The following is a 27,984-nucleotide window of genomic DNA, read 5'->3' as shown; positions in this document are numbered from 1 at the left end:
AAACATTCATAGAAAATAGTACTATGTGAATAACCTCAGTGAAAAGACGCAGTCAGAAACAGAAAACAAACAAAACAGAAGTTGGCCAGGGGTCACACTAATGTTGGCATCCCCAAAGCACGTAGGATAAACAGACTGGCTGCAAAATTATTCCTGAAAGGGTGTCTGTGCTGGACACTGGACTGCCTATGGTTTAAACAGTGTTTACATCATCTTCACCTAATGCTACAAGCAAAAACGTGGACTGGTGCTCACCTGTGAATAAGAGATGAGACCCCTAAAGAGGCATGTGCGCTAGATCCTGAGAACAGACTAGAAAAATGCACGTAGACTCTGAAGACCCTGCTTCAACCCCCCTACGCTACCTGCTCCAATTCATCCTGAAGGCAAGGGAGTAAGCGGTGGATCCTGAGTGAGAGACAATGTGCCAATTTCCAGGCTCAGACATCAGCTCCCTGATTAAATTTCAGGAAGCACCTTTCTAGCAGGCCTCAATTTCCTCTTTGTAAAATGAAAAAGTTGTTTGTGTTCCTTTCTGAGGTCCCCCTCTGCTCCAAAATGCCAGGTCACATAACCAAAGACTTAATTTTCCACTATGCACAATGAGGACTTCATCTTAATACCTAGACTACTTTGTGCTTATTCATAAATATTTATTAGGTGCCTACTATGTGCCAGGCAGTGTGCCAGGGCCCTGCAGAAATGAAAAGTATACTATGATTCTTACCCCCAGAGAATTACATACCTATGGAAAGGCTGTTACGGGTACAAAAATCTTAGTGAACTAAATTAAATCCAAACACTTTACAAAGTATATAAGCATTAGGTCCCAGTTTTCGATGATGAAAATAATAATTAGAATGATGATCTCCAAGTACCACATGAATTTTAGAACTATAAAGAACTTATGCTCAAATCCGAGTAAGGTGTTCTAAGTGGGTAATGACGAGCAGTTTCCAAAAACCAATTTTAAAAGATCATGCATCTCAGTCTCCAAAACCTCACACACGCTTTTCATCCTAGTCTGTCCTTGCTCTTCCCACCAGTGAAACACAAGACCATCAGAAACCCTTCCTGGCCTGCCTTGCTAATCAATTTGATACTCCTTAACCTTGAAACTTTCTCGAGTTCCTCCTAAATTACTTTTTACCTTTTACTGAACGGGAAACAGGCCATTTATAAGTTCTGAGTCTCTGCGGCTATGGTGTATTCAACGTAGAGTGAGCAAAAAATACATATGGAACCGAACTTTAGAATTCATAATATGGTAAAATATGCAAACTTCATGGCTTACTCCTTGAAAGTTGTTCTGTCAATTTCCTCCAACTTTCATGTAACTACCAAGTTTTTCCACACATCCTCTAACGACTTTTTCTTGATTAGAGAAAAAAAAACTTTAACATGACAAATTAAATGTCTTTAAATCATAATCAGAAGATCCTACTTTGAGTACAGTTTTACTCTCTTACTCTCTTTTTAAATTTTTTTCAACATTTATTTATTTTTGAGAGAGACAGAAAGAGACAGAGCGTGAGCAGGGAAGGGGCAGAGAGAGAGGGAGACACAGAATCTGAAGCAGGCTCCAGGTTCTGAGCTGTCAGCAAAGAGCCTGACACGGGGCTCGAACCCACGAACCACGAGATCAGGACCTGAGCCGAAGTTGGATTCTTAACCAAGAGAGCCACCCAGGCACTCCCATTACTCTTGTACTCTCTTAAAGTAGCTTTTAAATCCACTGATTCACAGCTTTTTGGATCTTCTGAACTTAAAGATTAAGAGGGATTTAGAAATGAGCCAAAATGGTACAATGTGAACATTAACAAGACCTGTGACCCTGGGCAAACGTTACCTTCAATTTTTCTAACCCCTCTTACCCAACACACACAAAGTAGTCACCTGTTCATTCTATATTTTTATTAAGGAATTCAAACATATCATTAGTTTTACTGCCAGCCAAGTGTATACTACTGGCTAGGGTCAGCTAAAAATCCTAAGCTTCATCTCTCTCAATTTTTCCATTAGGTTTTTGAACACAAGTTCACCTTTAGCCCTAGTAAATCTTACTTTGGTCACTGTCCAGATAGTCAAAATCTAGTTGTGTACTGTTTCTCCCATGTTCCATTATTTGTGACCCTTCCTATTTGTGCATAATTTGAAACCATATCTTCATCCCAGACAGGCACAAAACTTGAGTAAGATAGAGTCCAGGATAGAAATTTCTGCAATGATCCTAGAAAGTTCAAACCAGAATGAAATCCATTTTCTTAGCCAGTGACCTTGGAAATAGTTATAAAATTAATTATGACTCTTGATGATCATAATACCACCTAACCTATATTCTTCTTCTTGTTCACAAAATGATTATGAGAGACAAGGCCAAAAATCTTGCTGAAGTCTAATAAATTGGGTCTATGACATGCCTCTGAGTTCCTGTCCCAGAATTGTGTTGAAAAAAGAAATTAGTGAATTCACGTTGGCTCTCTATAAGCACTGTAACTCTTTTCTCGTTGCTTATTGTATCACTTGTTCTGAAATACCATCCAGGACCCATGTGCAAGGTTACAGAATTTACTTATATTGTTTTTCTTAAGCCAAACACATTGCCTCAAAGACACTACAAACTGTAATGTACGATTTGCACTAGAGGACTTGGGTCCATTCTCTGGCGGTAGGCAGGTGTCCTTCCAACCTACTCTCCCACTTTAAACCTCTATCTCATCTGTCATATTTCACAGCCCGGCCTAGTCAGAAACTCATTTTCCTTCACAGATAGGTCAAATGCAAAATTGACAGTCCGTGTCACCCAGCGATACATTATCCACCACTGGTAGGAATCACCACTCTCAGACAAAATCTACAAGAGCCCTGCTTTATTTTTTTATTTATTTTTGTAAGTTTTTGAGATTTGTCAGGACTAGCTTTTTCTAGCCAGCAGTGAACAAGCTTTCCAGTATCTAAAAACACAAGCTTAAATCAACCCGGCTTTCTGTTGTCAGCCAGACCATCCTAACACAAATACAGAAGTCTGGTCAAATGCCAAGCTTCTGTCTGGTCCTCAGGAATTGGTGCTCTAGCCAATGGACATACAGTCAGTCATTACCAAAATTTTTTGTTGTCGTTTCAAAGGAGTTGGGCAAATGAACAACCCCCTGTAATAAGATAACTAGAGACACTGGCCAAGAACTGGTGCCACCTGCTAATCTGGGGAGGGAGAGAAAGGTTGGAGATGGGGCAGATGGGCCTTGCTTAGTCATCTGTGTCTATTATTTTGTTCCTGTTTGTGTTCAGTAATTTAAGTGAATAATATAAAGACACGTCTCTCTGTTCAAACGAAAAGATGAAGGGAGAACACAAAATCGAATTAGCTCTGTCTCTTGCGTCTTCATTCCAAACAATCCCCACACCATCCCTCTGGCTGAAGAAGGCAAACATTCCACTCTGAGATGAGAGACCATTAAGGTATTTTCCGATGCTCCCTAAGATTAGATGTCCCACTCTACTCCTTCAGTTTTGTGACTAAATTTGTACAACTGTACACAACTGATATTTTATCTCGAATGCATTGACTTGGCTCTTTACAAGAATATATAAATATTACAATAGAGGACAGGTAAAAGATACATGATTACAGCACAGTCTGGGCCTTGTGACACAGAACACAAAGCTCCTTCTGACCCCCCCTCCCCCATTGTCTACCTCTCCTAACTCCTCTATTCTACCCTTTCCAAGTTACACTCCACCACTGTATTTCACTTGCAGTTCCCTGATTGCACCAGACAGAATCACACTTCTCTGTACAGACAGTTCTGCTATCAAGCTTATTTTGAAAACCTGAATTCACTCCAGTGCAATTGACTATAGACACAATTTCAGCATAACGTGAATTTGGAATTTGCTTGTGCATAACTTTGCATGCAAGAAATACTAGGTGAATTCAGAAAACTGCACCCAGTTGAACTGAGCTGTGCAGGAGTGCACACAACACACACGCACAGACCTCAAACCTTCACCAGCTACCTCAGTTCACTGTGGGCATCATAAGCTGCCCCCATCCACATCAGGTGTTCCAACTTTCCACCCCTTTCACACTTCATAGTAATTCACAAGCTGCAAATCTTCCAACACTCACTTACACAAGGTCCTTTTCAATACATAGTGCCATGTTTAATTTTTTTTGGTAACCATGTAACATGTGAAAAACTGTAATACTATTTTTATTAGGTTCTTTTTTCTCCCGTCACTGATGAAGTTTTTAAGTGGCAGCATACAAGTGAGACCTACAAGAAACAGGTCTTACTTACTCCAGGAAAGGAACTGAGTGTTTACCACTGGGGTTTGCATATGGTAGGCTCTCAATAAACATTTGAAAAGAATGGACGAAGGTTTGTTTAAATACTCTTTTCCAGCCAACACTCTGTATTCTTTAGAGGGAAATATTGCAAAAAAATAAGCCACAGTCACCCAGTACCTCAGAATTTAATATATTAATATTTTTTCATCTGGTCTTTACTACCAAGGAATTTAACGAGTAGGAAAAGAAATCACCTTCGAGAGCAGGAACAGTAGCATGACCAAATGAAGCATTCTTCCTAAAGTCTTACAAGTAACTGTGGCAGAATTGGACCTATAATCCACATCTTCTGATTCCGACATCATCCATTTTATTTCCACACACCTACCTACCAGGGTGAGAACATAATGATGGAAAAATGACAGGGTCCTGAAATTTTCTCTGTTTGGGGTCCAGAAATAAATTCTTTTTGACAAAGTTTCAGAGTCCCCTCCCCTTTCCTTCAAGTGCTAATGATATAATCAAATTCATCAAAGACTATCATTCGGCACACCTTTTCCCTGATATGTGCCACTGTAAACTCACGTCACAGAGAAAACGCCTATGGGCGGGCAGTAGACATGTCCAACCAAGTTCAGGACTCTCACATATCCCAGAGGCACGGCAGTGAAGGGGCCTTCTGCCTGAAATGTGCCCCCGCCCTCCACCCCCGGTGTCTTGCAAGGCTTACCCCCTTGGCTTCAGCAACTGTGTTTAAAAGTCATCTCTGGGAGGTCTACGCGAACCACCATTCCTCAACCACTACGCAAAGCACCATTCCTCAACTACGGTAAAGGGGTTTTCCTCTTTACATACTTCCTATTGCTAAATTTCACCCTCCAAAATTCTTTAAGATTTATGTGCTTACTTTTCCCCTCTATTCTCCATTAGATTTTAAACTTCACGAGAGGAGATATTTTTGTCTATTTGGTTTGGACACTGTCATCCCTATACTTAAAACAGCACCTGACAGAGGAAAGGAAATACTCGTTCAACAAATACATGAACACATGCACAAGCATGATTCTCCAAGCCATTCTAAGAATGCAATTAACAATTTCAAGTGCATAAAACCAGGGACTTTAAGAAACTTGCTCAAATACATGAAAACTAAGGCAAACTTCTGGATTCAGGTTAAAGGACAGCTTTCCCACACAGATGGTCAATTTAGAAGGCTAGACACTGGCTTCCCCCCTAGGGAGCTCTTAGAATTAAAAGAAGAGCATGTGTGTGTGTGTGTGTGTGTGTGTGTGTGTGTGTGTGTTTAATGTGAATGTGCTAATATTTATAGTTTGAGGCAGATTTACTCTATATATACTTCATCATCATTTCTACAAAAAAAGAATATCCAAACCACTCCTCTACAATAAGAGCACCTGCAATAAAATCCTCTGAGAATAAGAGGTGGCAAGAAGGGGCTCAACAGCACCCAAGGGTACATTCAAGAAGAATTCACAATTGAGAAGGCAGTGTTCACAAAATAAATACCAAAGTGTTTCATGGCAAAACCTCCAGAAATGGCAGAATAATAAATTGTTTCTGCCCTCCATTCCACTCAAAATCCAACCGAGTATATAGGTCAGCACCTCTTTTCCACTGTGCTTAACAAGATGAATTTATAATGACCATCGGCAGGTGTCGGTATTCAAAAAACTCAGCACCCAAATACTTGGTTCCAAGGCATACTGAGTTGGTTGATTTAATCTCATGTTAAAACCAACATTTCACACATAGACGTGGCCGTCGAATCAAAAAGTAAGTGCATCCCCAAACAGACAGTAGTCCTATGTATACTGTTAATTAGATGCAATTCTTATATGGCATCTTGATGTTAATCATTCTTGATATTAATATCCCACGCCTCTCCAAACCTCTAATTTCTCATCTGAAAATAGGGATAATGCCATCTGTGTCTCACAAAGTTATTGTAAGGATTAAATGAACTAAGCCAATTCATTTTATACTTTCAGTTTCAGATAATAAGAAGCACCTAGATAGATCATCTCAACCCTCGCTGCACATTTAGAATCAAAAGAGGAGCTTAAAGAAATGATGCCAAGCCCACCTTGCCAATATGCAGATTTATATGGTCTGGAGTTGAACTTCAGTATTGTTTTAAGTGTTCCAGCTCTGGATTATATTATCAGGAAGCCAGATTTGCAAATTCAAGGTTTAAATTCTAATACTCAGATTTAAGAGATCTGGGTATGTTAGGTAATAGGTATTTTTTTTCATAATCACCCCTGCATGATTCTTAAAATCAAGTACTAGGGGAAACACTGACCTAATGCAGATAAACAAAGCATTTAAAGCATTTATCACAGTACCTAATACATAAGTACTCAAACCATGGCAAAACAGAAAATGTGTATTATGGTACATTAGTATATGTATGAATCTAGGGTGTATTTGAAAGGAATCCATAATCACAAACTATATAACATAGAGTTAAGTAAGTAAACAGGCTTTTATCTTTATGGCATTCATACTTCTGATTGTATTTTAACAAGTACAGTAGGAAAGTTTTTATTGACAATATACACTAGAAGTTTTAAAGTTTGTAGAACTTTCTATAAAGAAAACTATCTGAACAAGTCTGTTGTAATTTTAGAGAGAAAGAGAAGGGAGATAAACGGACTGGAAGAAGGAGGGAAGGACAAAGAAAATGAATCATGTAAATATTGGCACAGGGCAGTGGGGAGGGGAGTGTTTGTGGGAGATTCCTTAATAAAAAAAATACTTTAGTTAAACACTTCTGTTCTCTTGGTCTCCAGATGAGGGTAAGAACTAACATTTATTGACTCTGGCTATGTGCCAGGCCTTCCACACCCATGATCTCAGTCAATACTCTCGGCAGCCCTTCCAGGGAGCTCTCGCTACCCACAACCTGCACACACCCCATCTGCACAGAACACAATCAGGCTTTTCTCTCACAGAATCAAAGGGGCCTGACCGCTAGCTCCTCTGACAGAGCAAGGGTGCAGACAGCCAAGGCTCCTGGTAGGCCTCACGCACTGTGTTTGCTTTAGATTTATGAAGGGGATTCCAGAGTCCCTACCTGCACTGCCTTCTGTGACACAAATTGCCCCAACAACCTCTACTCAACGGATGAACAGCAGTGCCCCAGCAGGGTCAACAACCACCACTGAGGGGACTTAGAGACTCCTGTGCAAGGTGTTCTAGGAATGAATTATTCATTAACATGGTCAATAAGTCCTGATGGTGAAAGAAGAAAAAAACTGACTTGTATTGGAGAATATTTTCGTTTCAAGAAAGGCAAAGTGGGCTGCCAGCTTGCATTACAGGACCCACCTTAGAGAAAGGGAAACTTCGGGAAAGACAGGTTGAGTGACTCAGACTGCACGCAGGCAGAAAATTTCAGAAGAGCAATACAGATTCTTAAAATGCTCCTGGCTGGAACACATCTCTCGAGTGTCAGATATATTTTGGGGTGTCAAGCAGGGTCATACAAACCGACTGACCCATCCACTGGAATTCTACGGGTTAAGAAGGAAAGGAATATTAAAAACCATCAGAAAGAATACCAGAAGCAGCAATTCTGATGGCAGCAGCACAAGAGGCCCTTGGCCTTGTACCTACGGCGGCAGCCAATGGCCTTGTCCCTGGGGGACCTTGCTCATGGGGCAGTGCTGGGCACACAAGCCAAAGGCTGATCTGTACAACAACTCCTAAGTATTAAGTATCCCAGAAAGCAAAGGGCAAACACAAGGAGATGAGAAACAGGAGGAGGAAGAACCCTACTCAAAAACGTCCTCCTTAATAGTCTCAGTAGGTATTTAATTTCTATTTTTTTCCTCTTCTTTGAATTCACAAAGGCCAAATCTTCCAGTCAAATTAGAGTGCAGTAAAGCATTAAGTCAGCATTCAACAGGTTTAATTACTGTGTAAATGAAAGAAATTATTATTCATTCATGACATTTATTTCAGATCCAATGCTAGCTGCTTTTATATAAAGTTGGGGGTGGAGGGAGTAAAACTTAGATGGGAAGAAAAGAACAAGAACGAGGATATATAATTACAGCTATATTTCTTTGCCAAGCATTACTGAGCCTAAACAAAAAGTGCTTGTTTGCTCTCTTGAGAAAAAGCATGGGATCCATCAGTGGTGGCTCTGAAGAACCCCCCTACCCCACCCTCCTACCACACACACGGCCAGGCTTGATAGGTATACCAATATTTGAAATGCCAATAACACGGGGCTTATTAAGGCCACAAAGCCTGGTACAGCGCATTGTGGTTCAGAAGTCCTGAATTCTGGGAACAGTTTTAGCAGTCAGCCTCTACAAAGTAATGGATGCCCCACTGCACCATGGGGGAAAAAAGGCCAGTCGATGCTATAAGGACTACTGGACAATGCATCTTTTCTCATCAATTTCCGCAGACTTTAAACACCTCCCACAAGTAGAAGACAGACAGACAGACAGACACACACACACACACACACACACACACACACCCCTACCTCTGAAACTAATTCACATATGGTATTTATTTTTTATTCTCATATGTCTGCCTAGTGGAAGACTGCAGGAAAGTGTGCCTGGGGAGCCAGCTCAAAACACAGAGAACTGTCTGTGCACAAATCAACACACCACTAAATGACAGACTATCTTTTACCCGAATTGCTAAGGCTCCAATGATTAACCAGAATATAGACGGTATATACTATAATGCCACTAAAAATGTTTTAGGTTCTCCAAAGAACTCCTTGAACAAAGAAAAACATTTCATCAAAACATACCCTCTTATTGCCCCAATGTATATGCGCCCGTACGTACACACACACACACACACACACACACACACACACACAGATTTTTGGAACCAGCTGTTCTTAAATCTTCCCTAAACCTCTAACCACTAGCATTTAATCACTACAAATACTAGAGCGGTTAGGACTTGGCAGTAACAACCTCAGTTTGTCTTAAAACCTGAGACCACACAAGTTGTGGACAAGAAATTACTGTTGAGTACCTCAAACAGACTTAAGGACCAAGCACAACTCAGAGAAGTAACGATAATGAAGCCGTGAGTGCCAAAGTTGATGGTTTACACCTGTGCACTTAGACGACCAAATGAATACAGTGAGCTGATGAAAAAGACAACCTTTGCAGACACCTTAAAATTCTCAGAGGCTAAATATTTTAACCAGGCTTAAAATGTTTCTGCTTGGGGGAGATCCAACACTCTCAATTACTGGTGAGAAATATGTAACATGCTTTTTAAGATAAAGGAAATAATTTAGGAACTATCTGCATAAAAAGTATGAGTCTGAAGACAAGAGTGTTTAGGCATTATCGTTTTAATGATCACTAGAAACAACAGTAATGTAATTTAAACAAATCAATGAAACAGTTATATGTATTAACACTTGGCTGAGACTCAGAATTAAATATTCAGTCAGTATTTTAGTCTGACACCAGATTCCTTCAATTCCCGACTTCTTAATGTTAAACTGTAACCATGTAAAGCGAAGAAGTGTTGGTGAAAGTTCTATTAATAAAACTCTCACTTTTCCTCCAACCAAGCTCTGAAGTGTGATGCAGATCATGGCAAGAACCATCACAAGCTAAGTTTTCATGCAGCCTGAAGCAGTTGGCTCTATGATTCCTATCTGCACACTACCTACCATTTTTGTGCTCTTTAAAACTTTGCTTTCCTCAAGATCAGTGCCCCAAGTTTTATTTGACTTATTACTCTGCCAGGAAAAATCTATTACCATGTTATTCTGAATCAGGCCTTAAAAAAGATAATCTTCCGTCCCTCACCTTTAGAAAGTGAAAGTAAGATAATCCGGAGTGTTATAATATATGTATTTTTAGGTTTTTTTTAATTTTTTTAATGTTTATTCATTTTTGAGAGAGAGAGAGAGAGAGACAGAGAGACAGAGAGAGAGAGCGTGAGCAGGGGAGGGACAGCAAGAGAGGGAGACACAGAATCTGAAGCAGGCTCCAGGCTCTGAGCTGTCAGCACAGAGCCCGGCATGGGGCTTGAACCCATGAACCTTGAGATCATAACCTGAGCCGAAGTTGGACACTTAACCAACTGACCCACCCAGGCACCCCTAAAATATATGTATTTTTAAGCCTCATCATGTTTTTGCTGCCCCAGCACCTTTCCTTTATTCTTTGGCAACCGCAGCTCAACTCCCTCTTAAAGGATTAACTCTACCTACCTCAGGGTCTCAGCAGTTTGGGGAGATCTGACTGGGACAGGAGAGTCATCCCATCAAAGGGTGCGTTTGTGACAGATTCGCCAATCAGCTGCAAGAGACTGATTTTAAAATGGCCATAGGCCTTTTGTAGCAACATGGATGGAACTGGAGAGTGTTATGCTAAGTGAAATAAGTCATACAGAGAAAGACAGATACCATATGTTTTCACTCTTATGTGGATGCTGAGAAACTTAACAGAAGACCATGGGGGAGGGAAAGGGGGAAAAAAAAAGTTAGGGAGGGAGGCAAACCATCAAAGACTCTTAAAAACTGAGAATAAACTGAGGGTTGATGGGGGTGGGAAGGAGGGGAAAGTGGGTGCTGGGCATGGAGGAGGGCACCTGGTGGGATGAGCACTGGGTGTTGCATAGAAACCACTTGGACAATAAATCTCATATTAAAAAAAATAAAAAAAATAAAAATAAAAATGGCCATAGGACTGAACTCGGACCACAGAGGAGTGGCAGCAGGATTCTTGTTGGAGAAGACAAGAGTGAGGCTCCCTCGCTCCCGGGATTGCTGAGCTGGCAGAACATACTCACTCGTCTCTGCCTCTACACCACAAGAAGCCAACAGAGAAAGCAGTGCTGAGGGATGAAGACAGATTACCGAATACAATGCGCTCCTGAAACTCAGATGATTTCAACTCCGTTTACCCCAAACTCTGTGATTCTTAAACCAACAGAATTCCGAGTTGGCGCTAAGAAGCAGAGATTGGCACCAACTTACATTCACGACAGTTACCGCCTTTTTATCTGAATCTGCAGCTCTGTTGCAAGCACACTTCTTTTCAATCAGCTCAAACCTCCTCCAGCTAATATCTCCAAAAAGCCTTCCTGAACGACTGCTCTAAATATATTCAGAGACACATGGGCTCGTTGCCCCTCCATTCCAGCTCAATTATTCCTATGCAACAGATCAGATACTACAGAGATGATCTATTCAGACACTACAGGTCACCTGCTTTTCATTCTGACATAATCATGCCAGGCTGTAAAGCTTCCAGAACAAGGATATACCTAGTATTAGAAAGAGCACAGATTTCAGTCTCAAAAGATCTGAGTTTAATCTCACCCTTTCACTGGCTCTTCCACTTCAGACTTCTCTGAACTCTGCTTCTCACACCTTTAATGCTGAGTTAATAATATCTGCTTTTTAAAAATTTTTCCCAGCTTAACTGAGACATAATTGACATATAACAACACCGTGTAAGTTTAAGGTGTATAATGTGTTGGTATAATGTACTTATATATTGCAAAATGATTGCAATAATACCTGCTATAAACGATAGTTGTGACAACAAAGTTAGGTAACTTGTGAATATATATTGCAAACTTCAAAGCACAAATAACAAAGATGATGATGATGATGTTTCATATGTTCCTAATCCCCAGATTAGTGGGACAGGGAACCACCAACTATCTCTTGTTACTTGGGTTCCTGCGCTAAGAGTCCAGGGTTCCTTTCCCATCCCCCATAGACACAACCACTACAATGGACAGAGGCATCAGCAAAAATGCCATGAAGGGGATAGGGCTACTGGACAAATAGATTTCAGGGCTTGGGGGGGGTGGGGCGGGGGGCGGGGGGAAGGACTTCAATACCTGGTACTTTGCCTAACTGTATCTTTCCCATTTTGAAGGGAGACCTTACATGTGTATATATATAGAAACAAAAACGTTATAGGTATATAATACATATACAAAGGAGGTATATTCCACCTCAGATACCCATCTAGTTATTTTAACATAAAAAGAGAAGTTGTCTTAGGGTAGAAAATACTCAGATATCAAGACAAGCTCTGTCTTTCACATGGTAAACTCTGGGGAAATAACTGCTTCTTACATTTCAACCTCAGTTTCCAAGTTTTTAAAGTAAAGTGTTGAGACTGGACGAGTTCCAAGGTCCTTCTCAGCCCTAAGATAACTTTTTTTTTTTTTTTTTTTATTAAACACTTACACTTCTGGAGCATAGGTGGGTTTACAATAAAACTGGAATAAAGGTACAGAGACTTCCCCTATAATCCTTACCACACACATGCATAGTCTCCCCCACTATTCAACATCACTCACCAGGACAATACCTTTTTGTTTTAACCAAGGATGAACCTACACTGACACATCATAATCACCCTAAGTTCTATGATAACTTATAACTTCCCAATTATTTAGATGATCATATCATCTACTGGGTAATTTCCTTATTACATTTCAGTTAATCTAAGCTCCCAGAAAAAATTCTAAAGTTCCATTTCTTGTATCATTCTGCAGTAAACAACATATACTTGCTCTCCAAATGTGTTAACAATGATCTCCTTTCCGCAAATACTTTAAGGAAGTTTTCCTCTGAAGGGTATCTACGGGAGAGCCCATTTGGGATCCAGTGACAACCAGCTAACTCATCTGTTCGCATCAGACTGGTTTTCTTTTGGTGAGCCACTCCTGTCATGATTCTGACAGAACATCTGGGTGGATGGGGCAATCCTGGGGATCACAGCTCCTTCTGTGATAGGAAGGCCCACAGGAAAAAGAAAACGTTTCATTCACACCACTGCGGCCCAGATCTGTCTTCTATCTTACCTTTCTGAAATGCTCTCCTACACTACACCACCTCGGCCTGTCTCCCTGGACCTCAAATCACTTCACTAAAACAGCACAAATAAAATTAATCTCTGCTGTGCAGAGAAGGGAGATAAAGGAACGAAGAGGTCTCATGCTCATCTCTTGCAGAAGATCAGACAGACCCATCCACACGGCTTGCTGCATTTCCAAATCTCTGCTCCAGATCCTAGGTTCCCTTCATTTTCACAATGACTTTCACATGAATTAAACACAAGATTTTTTTTTTTTCTACTCTTCACAAGATCCCATATTCTTCCTAAAAGACAAGTCTCCCCTTCCCAGCACACAGTATTTCTTCAAACTACTGCAGACTAGCTCTACTCTCTCACATTAAGCTACAGAAACACGGCCACCAGCATCTATAGCTAACACAGCAGTGGACACGTGTGATGCGCCAGGCACTGCTCTATCGAAACGCCTTTCCGCAGATGATCTCTTCTAATCCTCGCTAACCAATGCTATGAAGTACACATGATGAGCCCTATTTTACAGATGAAAACGTTGAGGCACAGGGAGGTGAAGGAGGATGCACAGATTCAGATCATGTCTTTGTTCTGTTATTTTTGTTTTTAAACTACTTTTCCTCTACAGTGAAAACAGATATACTCTTTTCCCCCTCACCTTCTTAATGTCCAGGTGCACACAACTTCAAAAAAGGCAGTGACTATTAAGGATACCATCTAACCCCTCAAAATAGAAACAATCTATGAAACCATGAATCCGGTTGCACTCACCATTTGAATCACTAGTCACAAAAACTCCCTTCTTCTCTCATCCCATATGTCAAATATTTATTAAATAACTATTATGTGTCAGACAGGATGCTAGAAAGCTGCATGCTCTCTAATGTCTGTTCTGAGGTGTTCAATTTTTCATTTTGAATACATGATTTCAACAACTTCCTACCTCAACTAGAATTTTGCATGCAATAAATGAATCTGATCTTCAACACTGCTTCAAAACACATACAGGGTTGGCCTTCTTTTCCACACAGGCTTACCGAGGCATAAGTGACACACGATACACGGCACGTAAGGCCAACATGCTCTGCGGAGAGCAGCCGCGCCCTCTCCTGCAACACCACACGAGTGCCCACACACAGGGCTGAGGGTTCGCAGACATTCCCCACATCCAAGTCTTTGCCATTGTGAGTGGCAGATGATTACATGATACAAATTCCTGGGGCCACGGGAACGTACACGACTTTGACAAACCACCCCATGCCATTTTTTCCAAAGTCTTCCCCAAGCCACACACCAGTAAAGCTGTGCTGTTCAAAATCAGGAGACACTCAGAGTCTGTCTTTCAATCTCCTCCTCTTCCTTGTTTCTCCTTTTCCAATTTTGCTCTCTTTGACTTATTCACACTTTACTCCTTTCCTCTAAACGTGCTCCCAGGCTGGGGCACCTGGGTGGCTCAGTTGGTTAAGCGTCCAACTTCGGCTCAGGTCATGATCTCACAGTCTGTGAATTTGAGCCCCACATTGGGCTCTGTCCTGACAGCTTAGAGCCTGCTTCAAATTCTATGTCTCCCTCTCTCTCTGCTCCTCCCCCCTCATGCTCTGTCTCTCTCTCCTTCAAAAATAAATAAAAACATTTAAAAAAAACTTTTTTTAAGTGCCCCCAGGCAAGAGTTTGTTAAAATTGTCCATACTCTGTTAGCAAATCACTAAGCTGAGCAAGCTTAATATATCAGCACTCCCAGGAGCAGTGGAAAATACACAAGAAACCAATGTCTAATTTTTTAGTTTAGATCATCAGCTAGTGGGGGGGGGGGTGTGGTGTTCTGATAGAGCAATTATTTCCCTGAAACCTTGCTACACAGGCAGCCATGAAACTCTTCCTAGACCATTTGATTCTGGTTCATTCATTCGTTCAGTAAATATTCAGTTGGTACCCATCACATTCCAGCTATTGTTTTAGGTACCAGGAAAATAGCCGTGCACAAAACAGACAAAAATTCTGCCCGGTAAAAGTTTACAATTTATAGGGCAACATGTACAAAGACCAATTCAATAAGTGATATGCAATTATGGCACTTGGCATTGAATGTTAATCATTCTTCCATAAATAAATCAGTATACACACATACACACACACACACACACACACACACACACACACACACACACGATGTGAGAAGCTTATCATCTTGTTTCAATGATGACATGACATGCTGTAGAGGCCAGTAAAACTAACGGTGAATTCCAGGGCCAGCACCAGCCAGCTGGGCCATCTTGGCCAAGTTTCATACTCTTTCTGAAAGAGCCAAAGTTTCCTTCACGCAGAGAGAAGGCTCAGCTGGAAAAATTCTAAACTCAAATTTTTAAATTTTCCTTTTTTTTTTAATGTTTATTTATTTTGGGGAAAGAGAGCATGAGCGGAGGAGGGACAGAGAGAGGGGGATTGGCAGATCCAAAGCAGGCTCTGTGCTGACAGCAGCAAGCCCAATGTGGGGCTCGAACTCACGAACCGTGAGATCACGTCCTGAGCCCAAGTCAGACGCTCAACCAACTGAGCCACCCAGGCACTCCATCAAAATTTTAGATTTTGAACTTGTCTCATGGAAGGATGGGGTCACAAAGAGAAGACTGTTAGGTAAGACAAGTTAGACTGTTAATTATCTAGGGGAAAGATCTCTATAAAGAGCACATACCATTCTTTATGTGACCAAGACCTATCAAATGTTTCAAGAGGTGTTTACCATATCCCTGAAGCCAGCAACAACATAAAGGTAGCTTTAGTCAAGGCTGTAGATGCATTCATAAAGGTACGCTCAGATGATTATTCATATCCATATTCCTTATCTCCTTCATCCTTGCCCCACACCCCAAGAAATCTTTTTGAGTTTAAAGAACAGTGACTATCCTTACCTTCCATGTTTGAAATAAGGAATGAACTAGGTATTTCAGCAAACTTATCAAACACTCAAAATTCTATATACTGATGGTAACAATGGACAAATTGGTAAACACCTCCCCCTCCCTGGACAAACACAATAAGTTTAAAACAAAGTATTTCTAGTGGCATGTAACCCAGCAAATGGCTGGGTTTTCAGGCTGCTCCCTCTACTTTACCTCCTTAATCTTGATTTCCGATATACTAAGTAATAGTATTTGTCTCCATACAACCATTTTATGAGCAAGTTCCATTAGTAGAACCTAAATGTACCAACTAAGTCAACTCGCCATTAAGCTAGGTATTTAAGATGAGAACTGGACTCAGTTTACAAACAGCAAGTAGCCTTTCAGAGTGTGGAACCGGTGAAAAATCAGCCTAAAATATCACTACTCTTCCACACTTAGATTCTCTTTATTGTACCTCCTCTCAATATTTTATTATAAAAACTTTAAATCCACAGAGAAGTTAAGAGGACAATTAATTCCCAGACACTCTTCACTCAGATTCACTAACTATAATATTTTGTCACAAAATTTACTAACATTTTGCCATATGTGCCCACCCTCCGTTGTCTCCCCTCTTTCCCCCCATCTCTCCACTCCATGCCTTCCCCCCTACACATACACTTCTTGAATCGTTTGAGAATTGAAAACTTTGATACTTCACCCTACTTGAGCATGCATCTGAAAACAAGGACATTCTCCTTTGTAACTAACAATGTCGTTAACACACTCAAACAGTTTGATGTTTTTGCTCAATATTGTCATCTACTACAACCCAATTTTCAAATTTCCCAAGTTGTCCCCAAATGACCTTTTCAGCACTGCCCTCAACCAAAGATCCAATCAAAGCTCACACTCTCCTTTTTGACAGCTGAGTCTCTCAAGTTTCCATTAACCCAGAACAGCCGTCCCTATCACCTTCTCATTTAATCCAGTTTACCCGTTAGGGACCCGATGTTCAAGGACTGCCATGTGAACTGAATTATGGTATCAAATCACTCTTTTATAAATAGCTGTAAAATGTTTTAATCCATCTGGGAGAAATTATGGCATGATGAAGAATGACTTTAAAATTTATAGGCTGAAAATTCTCAGTCTTTTCATCTCGATACTACGTTTGTGAATCCAGGGCCACACTGTCCATGTGTAGGTTTTCAAAGCTTATCTTCCAGACATTATGAATCCAGCTCTGAACTTCAAACCTACTGCTTCTGCAACTCCAAGGTTGGTTAAATCTAAGGGAATTTTTATAAAAGATTGGGGAAGGGCTACCCACAGTATTTGATTCAGAGATAACCCCAAATTCACGAAGTAACTGCTTATTAACATGTTTCCTACTTTGAAATAAGAATCACAATATCACCATGCACAGAAAAATTACACTAAAAATTGAAGGAACTATTATTTGATCTGGTAATAACTAAGTTCTCAAAGCAAATCTGGATAATTGCTCAGAACACATATAAAATAATAATGTCAATATGTACAATTTCTATTCTGTCCTTCAACTTTCAGCCAATTGAGTTCCTCAAGTCAGGAACACCATCCTAGTCAAGGAGGGAGGCCTAGAGACCCTTTCTAATACTGGAAAGTTTGCAATGGCCTTTGGCCAAAATCAATAAAGTTCTCACCTGGAAACTGGCTTTACTGCCAAGAATAGCCATTAGTGGTAGGAGGAAGGGGGGATTATGATCCGAAATAGTATTTCTCCAAGTAAGCCTGACACTGGATTTCTGTAAAAAAAATTCCAATCAACAATTCCAGGTTATAACAAACACTGTTTGCAGATCTGAACTTAATTTTTTTAATTGCTAACACAGCACCTGCCCTACAAAAGGGGTTTGTTTTGTCCATTCATACGTTCATTCAACAAACACTGATTTAGTGGACATACCCAGTGTGTGCCAGGAACCCCACAAGGTACAGAGGATTAAGGACGTGCTATCACTGAACTCACTTTCATTGAGAAATGACAGACAAAAAAAAAAATTGAATGAATAAGTAAATACATTCACAAAGGAGATCTTCCAGATGGTCCCGATGTGACCTGCTATGCAGAACACACTGGCAGCCTTTGCTGCCGAAGACCTCAACAGCCCTCATGACAGCTGTGAATGCTGAGAGAAGGACACACTGCTATGCAGCCCCCAGAAGGAGCTGCTGATGTTCTACCCCAGGACCAGCAGTGCCCTACAACACCAGACATGGCTTGGACTCCAAAGTTGTGGCTGTTCCACGTGTACCCACACTTCAGACTCGGTCCACAAATCATATACCTCATTGGGAGTTAATATCTAAAATATAGAAGGACCACGTACAACTCAACAATAAAACACACACATCCACAAACAATCTGATTCAAAAGGACCTGAACAGGCAATTTGCCAAAGAAGATATACAAATGGTCAACAGGCACATTAAAAGGTATTCAAGGGGTGCCTGGGTGGCTCATTCAGTTGAGCATCTGACTCTTGAATTTAGCTCAGGTCATGATCCCAGGGTCGTGCAATCGAGCCCTGTGTCAGGCTCCACACTGAGTGTAGAGCCTGCTTAAGATTCTCTCTCTTTCTCTCTCTCCATCTGTCCCCCTCTCCTGCTCACACATGCACACTCTCTTTCTCTCTCTACCTTAAAATCATTTTAAAATTTAAGGGGCGCTTGGGTGACTCAGTTGATTAAGCGTCCAACTTTGGTTCAGGTCATGATCTCATGGTTTGTTGAGTTTGAGCCCCACACCCGGCTCTGTGCTGACAGCTCAGAGTCTGAAGGCTGCTTCAGATTCTGTTATCTCTCTCTCTCTCCGTCCCTGTCCTGCTCATGCTCCTGCTGTCTATCTGTCTGTCTGTCTTTCTCAGAAATACCATTTCAAAAATTTTAATAAAGGTACTCAACATCACCAAGAGAAATGCAAATCAAAACCATAATGAGATATCATTTTACACCTGTTAGGATGACTATTAGCAAAAACACTTGAGACTGTCTTTTCTCCATTGTATATTCTTGCCTCCTTTGTTGATAATTGACAATATAAGCAGGAGTTTATTTCTGAACTCTGTTGCACTGATCTATGTGTCTGTTTCATGCCAACATGCTGTTTTGTTTACTGTAAGTTTGCGGCACAGTTTGAAATCAAGGAGGAAGAGGCCTCAGTCTTTCTCAGTCCTTCTCAGGATTGCTTTGGCCATCATTGTCTTTTCTGTTCTAGTTCTGCAAAAAAAGGCCATTGGTACTTCTGTATAGATTGCATATCTATAGACTGTTTTAGGTAGTATGAATACTTAAACAATATTAATTCTTCCAATCCATGAGCATGGTATATCTTTCCATTTATCTGTGTCATCTTCAATTTCTTTCATCTGTGTCTTACAATTTTCAGAGTACAGGTCTCTCACCTCCTTGGTTAAATTTATTCCTCAGGATTTTATTCTTTCCAATGCAATTATGAAGGGAATTGTTTTCTTAATTCTCTCATAGTTCATTACTAGTGCACAGGAATGCAACAGATTTCTGTATATTAATTTTATAGCCTGCAACCTCGCTAAATTCATTTATCAGTTCTAACAGTTTTTTGGTAGAGTCTAGGGTTTTCTATATATAATATCATTTCATCTGTAAATAGTGACAGCTTTACTTATTTTCTAATCTGGATGCCTTTAATTACTTTTTCTTGTCTGACTGCTGTGGTTAGGACTTTGAATACTATGTTGAATAAAAGTAGTGAGCTGACATCCTTGTCTTATTCCTGATCTTAGAGGAAAATGAAGCTGGCACTTTCTTACATCATATACAAAAATAAACTAAAAATGGATTAAAAATTTAAATATAAGACCAGAAACCATAAAAATCCTAGAAAAAATATAGGCAGTAAGCTTTTGGACATTGATCTTAGTAATACTTTTGTTGGCTGTCTCCTAAGGCAAGGGCAACAAAAGTAAATATCAACTAATAGGACTGTATCAAACTAAAAAGCTTTGTAAAGCAAAGGAAACCATCAACAAAAGGAAAAGGCAACCTACTGAATGGGAGAAGACATTTTCAAATGATACAATCAATAACAGATTAATATCCAAAATAAAGAACTCATACAACTCAATATAAAAACATCTGATTAAAAAAGAAGCAAAAGACCTGAATAAATATTTCTCCAAAGATGACATACAGATAGCCAATAGACATGTGAAAAGATGCTCAATATCACTCATCATCAGGAAAATGCAAATCAAAACCACAAGGAGATCTCACCTCACACCTGACAGAATGGCCATTCTCAAAAAGACAAGAATAAACAAGCACTGCTGAGGATGTGGAGAAAAAGGAACCCTTATGTAAATGTTAAATAGTGCAGTCACTATGAAAAAAGTCTGGAGGTTTCTCAAAACATTGAAAACAGAAGTACCATAGGACCTAGCAATTTCACATTTGGGTTTTTACCTAAAGAAAACTAAAACACTGATTCAAAAAGATATATGCACCCCTATGTTTATTGCAGCATTATTTACAACAGCCCCAGTATGGAAGCGACCTAAGTGTCCATCAATAGAAATGGGATAAAAAAGATGAATGGATAAAGGAGATTTTACACACTTACACACACACACACACACACACACACACACACACACACACGCCAATAAAAAAATTATTGAGGGGTGCTTGGGTGGCTCAGTTGGTTAAGCATCCGACTCTTTTTTTTTTTTTTTACATTTATTTATTTTTGAGAGACAGAGTATGAGCAGGGGAAGGGCAGAGAGAGAGAGAGAGGGAAACACAGAATCCGAAGCAGGCTCCAGGCTCTGAGCCATCAGCACAGAGCCCAACATGGGGCTCAAACCCACAAACTGTGAGATTATGACTTGAGCCAAAGTCAGATGCTCAACTGACTGAGCCACCCAGATGCCCCTAAGCATCTGACTCTTGATTTCAGCTCAGGTCATAATCTCACGGTTCAGGAGATCAAGCCCCATGTTGGGCTCTGCACTGACAGTGCAGAGCCTGCCTGAGATTCTCTCTCTCCCCCTCTCTCTCGGCCCCTTCCCAGCTTGCACTCTCTCTCAAAATAAATAAATACACATAAAAAAATAATAATTGAAATCTTGCTATTCATAAGGGCTAAAGGAAGTATGTCAGAGAAAGACAAATATCATATGATTTCACTTATATGTGAAATCCAAAAAACAAAACAAATGAACAAACAAAACAGAAACAGACTCACAGATGTGGATAACAATCTGGTTGCCAGGGAAGAGGAAAGATGGGCAAAATAGGGGAAGGGGATTAAAAGGTACAAACTTCCAGTTACAAAATATATAAGACACAGGGATGCAATGTATAGCATATACATACAGTTAGTAATATTTTAACACTTTTGTATGGTGACAAAGGGTAGCTAGTTTCATCATGGTGATCACTTCATAATCCATATAAATGTTGAATCACTGTGTTGTACAGCTGAAACTAATAGAATATTGTATGTCAACTACACTTAAAAAAAAAAAAAACTAGAGGTAACCACTGTTAGGAAGAATGTGAAAAAAAGGAAACCCTTGTACACTGTTGGTGGGAATAGAAATTTGTACAGCTATTATGAAAAACAATATGGAGGTTCCTAAAAAATGCAAAATAAAACTACCATATGAGCCTGCAAATCCACCTCTGGGTATATTTTGGAAGTAAAATAAATTATCTTACAGAGAAAATCTACACTCCCGTGTTCATTGCAGTATTATTTACAAAAGCCAAGACATGGAAACACCTAAGTGTCCATCTATGAAGGAATTGATAAAAAAAGATGTGAGATACACACACACACACACACAAACACATACACACTTGAATATTAATCAGCCATAAAAAAGAACATCCTGTCATTTGCAACAATGCTGATGAACCTGGAGAGCATTAAGTTAAGTGAAATATTGCCAGACTGACAAAGACAAACACTGTATGGCATTACTTACATGGGAAAAAAGTTGAACACATACAAGGAGTAGAACAGCGATTGCAGGGTTGGGGGATGGAGGAAATGAGGAAATATTGGTCAAAGGGTACAAACGTTCAGTTATAAGATGATTACGTGCTGAGGGTCTAAAGTATGGAATGGCGATTATAGTTGTTAACACTGTACAACATACTAGAAATTTGCCGAGAGCACATACTAAGCTTTCTCATCACACACACACACACACACACACACACACACACACACACACACAAGGTAACTATGTGAGGTGTGTTAATTAACTTGATTGTGGTAGTTATTTTATAAGGTACACATATATCAAATCATCCCATTGTACATTTTAAGTATATATAATTTTATTTGTCAATTATAGCTCAATAAAGCTGAAAAAAATGTGCTTGGGGACCTTGTCGATGGCTTCAGACACATGGCTAGAATGAAGACTAGTTTTATTTTCAGTTCGTCATCAGTTTCTCTTCTTTATAAAAACGCCAACAAAATCCTTTCCAAAACCTTATGTCACTGACTAGTCATTATTCTTAATCACCTTCAGATTTTGTTGTAGTGAAGAATATCTCACAACAATGGCATGTGACAGAGGTTGTCCAGCCCTCCTGTCCACAGCTCCCAGATTACCCATCTGCCAAGGCCCGTAGACAGTTGGAAAGAACGTTAGAGCAGTGGGGTGGCTGGATTTCCAGAGAGTGTTATTTGGAATGATGAAGAATGCAATGGAGTCTGTAATCAGCCAGGGCAGTTTCAGACAAATTGCCTCAGGAAGGGGAAAGGGTTTCTACAGACCATTCACTCAAGAGGGACCACACACTATAGTCAGCACAGGGAAAAGTGGCTGTCCTCATTTGTATTAAAAAATAAACAAAGTGAAAGATGTTTTCCTTGAAAATAATATAATACAATTAAAAAGGCAAAAAACCACACACACACATACTCATTGCTCCAAATAATTCCACTATCGGTACATCTTTTGTTGGCAGTAAACATTTATTAAAGATTCTGTCAAAATTTTCATAAACACTTCAGAACTCAGATTTGTAAATCCAAAGTTTCCTTTTCAAATCTCACCTCTTTAAAAAGAAAATGTTCAAACACAATCTGAATCAACATTAGAAAAAAAATCCTTACATTTTTTACCATATTAGACTTCCCACATGATAAAAACAGTGACAGTTTAATCAGAGAGCAGATAAACTCTGTAAAAACTGTGCTGTTTAATGAATCGTAGTATTTTACAGTTAAGTATGTGTGCTTTTTGCTATATTCCTAGAACCCAGAGAAAGAAAAATCATATCTCTGAATATATACTTCATATAGACATTAAACTTTTCTGCAGAGATCTCTTCGAAAATACTATTCTAGAAGTGTATACATATGTCACCTATATGTTTAGTTTTATAATGTCCCCCAAAACTATAGATGTTTCATTTTAATAACATAATGATTTTGCCCGACATTAATAAATCTAATCAACTATATACTGAAAATGCTTTTATCTTCCCTAGAAGAAGCAATTTGACAGAAATCAAAAAAATCCTCCATTAAGAGTCATCAGTTAGTTATTTGACCTACAAAGATTTTTTTTTTTTTTAATGTCATGCACATTCACACGCTTACAACTTATGCACACATACAACATGGCACATGTTCCTTCAGATTCGGGAAGATGATAGTGTGCAATGAAGTCACTCCCACAAACCAAAATGATGAGAAATAAATAACTCAAGAGAAGGAAAAGCTACATCCACCATATTGTTTCTGTGGCTTTCTCCTTCATGGCAAGAAATTTGAACTCTCTGTAAATGCTCAACAATGGAGGAATAATTTAATAAATTATAATGAAAACCCAAAGGAATTTTGACAAATAGTACACAGAAATATTAGAAAGAATGGTGTAAGGGTACATGCAAAAAGAAAAATATAAAAGTATGTAGAAATAGTTATAAAGTGTAACTGAGGGCCAATACTGGAATGGAAAATGCAGGAAGTAAAATTTGTGCCACTGTTAGGATTATAATCATTTTTTCCTAACAAAAGAAAAGAAAAATTAGTACCAAATGAAAGAAAAGGTTCAAGTCATTACACTATGGGTTTCCAGCAGAGTAACTGAACTTTATAGCTACGGTCTACACTTCTGGCCACTTGTGCTAAAGTGTGATTCTAGGCTGACGGCCCTCAGCTGCAGCACTAAATAGCTTTTCAGCTCCAAAATCCAGAGTCGTCCCTTGTCACTACAGAACCTAGCTGAATATTAAAGTCTTCCCCTATTTCTTGCTGAATGACAGTCCCTGTAATGAATCTCTCAAAATCATACCAGGAAAGAATCTGAGTACAGTTCCCAAATTATACCCCTGCTAATTCTCTCTAAAGGCTTTCATCTCTGTCAAGAACATAGCACAACTGAGTCCTCCACTGGTTATGTAAGTGACCCGTCAGGTTATCACATGCCAAGACCTATGCTTTGTCTCTGACCACTTGTTTGGTTCACTGAATGGGCAAAAGTGGCTGAGCAGAAGCAAACTCATTCATGTAATTTTTCTTCATTTTACCTGTGGGTGATGATTCCCATTGGTAAGCACTGCCTCACTTTTGTCTTTTATTTTTCTCTCAGACTCACACATATATAACACACATACTCCAGAGGCCCAAAGAAAATGATCCACATTTTTACAGATAGCCTGGAGCAGGAGGGAGAGAAGAAAGGAAAAGAAAAAGGAGGGGGTGGGGGGAATACCACAGCACACAAAGCCTTCCTTGTTCCTGTAATCTTTCTTAGACAAATTCTACATTAGAGAAAGCCACAGCTGAGGATTTTACGGTGGTGTTAAACACTACTTAAGTCCCCTGAGAGGGAAGGCATGCATTCCCTTTAGTATTCACTGTGCTAAGCTACTCAGCTTTCCTGAAAGATAATCTAACAGAGCAGTCAAAAAGAAAAAGCACAGACCATGGTACTTGCACTTAGCTGCTTATATACGTGTTTCTTTCCTTCCCAGGAAAGAAAGCAAACAAAAATGTTCTTGGGACCAATTCACACAAGGCTAGGTATTCTGTCCTGAGCAAAGAAGACACCTAATATCCTCTGACTACATCAGTAAATTAATTCAGACAGTATGTTCCTAAAACTGTATTCTGTGTTGTAGACAGTACCCCAGAGGAAGACTAGATTTCTTGTCCTCAAGAAACGGGTAATCTGAATTGAAAACAATACGCGTAGATATAAACCAGATTAATGAAGAGCAGGTAGCTAAGCAAAAAATACAGAAACTCATGATTAGCTATCTAAAACATGGTAAGTGCAAATGCAATTACCATGAACTGAGAAAAAACAATTAACTCCAGATGTGCACATATCAAATGATTAAGAATAGGAGTACACATATTTTGATGGGTCTGATTAATTTCTATTAAGGGCCTACAAAGATTTTAATGTCTACTCTTAAGTAATACTCTTAAGTCTTACTAGGAAGAAATACCATTTATTAATACCCGAATTTCAGTCTTAAGTTTATCCACAATTTATTCATAAATCTAATATGAAATGTATTTCAAGGCACGTGATACTCAAAGACCAGACTCAATTCAAGACTCTTAAGGGTTGATGGTGTGTAATGAAGGCCCATAATGAGTATCATTTAGATGGTTATGATAGGAGTATAAAAACCACAGGCAAGAAACACTTCTCACTCTTGAGATAACAGCGATTATACTGATTGTATCTATGTGTATTAAGTAGTGACATGGGACATTCATTAACCCAAAGTCCTGAATAAGAATTCAAATGTGAAATAAGAAAGAAAATCTATGCTTAAAATATTCACTTGTGGAATAAAAATGGAACATATCCCACCTTCTTGTAGGTGAATATTACCTAACCTAAAATCAGGCCAACCACATATCTTTCACAATAAGTGATCTTTTAACAGACTTCCACTCAACTGACCAGCTTGATCAACTGTAGTCCTCATTTCCTTTGTAAAACATACTGAACAATTCACAGCCAATGAATGCTCCTCCATAAGACACCAATGCATCATACAATCACCAAGAGTAAACTGTTCTAAGACCTGTTCGTGCTAGTTTTATTATTTAATTAAATACCATGTAAACCAACGATGAGTGCAAAATGAAAGGCAGATATTGCTTCCATAAAAATTAAGCTGAATACTATAAAGGGAGCTCCTTAAAAAATAAACTGTTGATATTTAAACAGGAGACAACCATAAAAGACTGGGAAGAGGAATCTAAAAGGATTCTTCACTCATATTACTCACATATGTCTATGTTGTTTCAACAGTTTTAGTACACCCTCATAGGTAACTGTAGTCCATGCATTACAGACGTGGCTTATTCAAGAAAGAACAACTGGAACACAAATCAGTGGAACCATTCTCAAAGTAACCCTCAGTCCATTATTTTAAAGTCCTGGGGATCTTTAAAAAAAAAAAAAGTAGCCATGACTTTTTGAAGTGCCATGAAGTGCCATGGCTACACTACAGACCAATTTAATCAGAATTTCTAAGGTTGATACCTAAACATCACTATTTGGGGGGGGGGGGGGTAGGGAGAGTGAGCAAGTGAGTATGGGAGTAGGGAGGGGCAGAGGAAGAAGGAGAAAGAGAATCTTAAGCAGGGTCCACGTCCAGCACAGAGCCCAACACGGGGCTCTATCTCATGACCCGGAGATCATGACCTACGCTAAATTCAAGAGTTGGATGTTCAACTGACTGGGTCAGCCAGGTACCCAAGAACATCACTATTTTTTAAGCTCCCCAAGTTTCAAAGCTCCCCAGTGCACACCCAATGCAAACCACTGATCTACACCAAAAGATCAGTGAGAAACACATAATCACTTGTCTTACTATAAAATAATGCATTCAAATATACTTTTGTCTTTTAATGATTTCAAGCTTTAATAGTTTTTAACTTACAAATGCACTATGGAACTGGTTATGTCAGATGAGAAGTACTTTACCAAACACCACCACCAAAAAAGTGTATAACTAGATCTACTTTGGCCTAACAATGAAAACGAATGGAATTTGAGTATCTTTCTTCTCACAAACATCTACAGGTAAGATCTACCAGTTACAGCAAAGTGAGGACAGAACATCACTTCTTTATTTTCAAACAAGTTCTTTGGTCCTCTCTGAATAAATCTCAACTATCTATCCTGTTCTTTCTAGAACACTGGTGAGATCCTCCAACTACACTAAGTGTACACAATAACATTCTAGGAAGGCACAGGGGACAGTGAGCCTTAAAAGGCTGGTGGCAGGACAAGGGGAAGGTTGGTGATACTTGGGTGGAGAGTTTCATTTCAACGCGTGCACGGCAAAAACCTCCAATTTCGGAAGCCAAATTCATGAGCTCTCTCGTTCACACATGCTAAAACCATACAAAAAGTAACCGTACGTGCAGCTCTTCCGAGTGCTCTCAATGTCAAAACAGGGCAAAAATATCATCTGAAAAACAAAGCCAACATCTGAGTGAATATCCCTCGTTGGCCCCCCTACTGCAGCCAGTGTCTAGCAGACAGCCTTTCACAAGGAGCTAGTACAGCCTGCAGAAAAGGCTGCTTTCGGCCCTTGGCACCACCAAGGGTGACGCCACTTAATACAAATCACATGTGATGTCTTGCGTAGTCTTCAACACCAACCAGCTCTATTGCCGGCTGAGGTCCTCCTCATATTCTAATAAATTAATCTGGAGTTGGGCTTTTGCTGCAGATCAGTTGCATCTTTCACTTCCAGACTACACTGGTAAAACACAGGCTTCAAACTCGCCACGTGCACCACGCTTCCGTGTGCCTCATACTCACTCCAAGAGGAGGACTGTGACTGAAAGCCTTTCCACTGGAGACGATGCCCTTGGAGCTTCTGCGCGGCTGCTTATCCTTACGCTTTTTATTTGAGCTGTCAA

General features: G+C 39.7%; 1 protein-coding gene and 1 non-coding gene across 7 annotated transcripts in view; both read right to left on the bottom strand.

Annotated features, from left to right (window-relative positions):
• The window catches only part of AUTS2 (activator of transcription and developmental regulator AUTS2), a 1,113,014-nt gene that overhangs the window by 725,712 nt on the left and 359,318 nt on the right, over positions 1–27,984 (bottom strand). The window lies entirely within an intron of this gene.
• Positions 15,630–15,714, bottom strand: TRNAP-UGG. The gene has a single exon. It is a non-coding gene; the product is annotated as a tRNA-Pro (tRNA).

This window comes from Panthera tigris, chromosome E3 (assembly GCF_018350195.1).
Source record: "Panthera tigris isolate Pti1 chromosome E3, P.tigris_Pti1_mat1.1, whole genome shotgun sequence".
NCBI classification, from domain to species: domain Eukaryota; kingdom Metazoa; phylum Chordata; class Mammalia; order Carnivora; family Felidae; genus Panthera; species Panthera tigris.
Note: the sequence above shows the minus strand (reverse complement) of the source record. Positions and strands in the feature narration are given on the sequence as shown.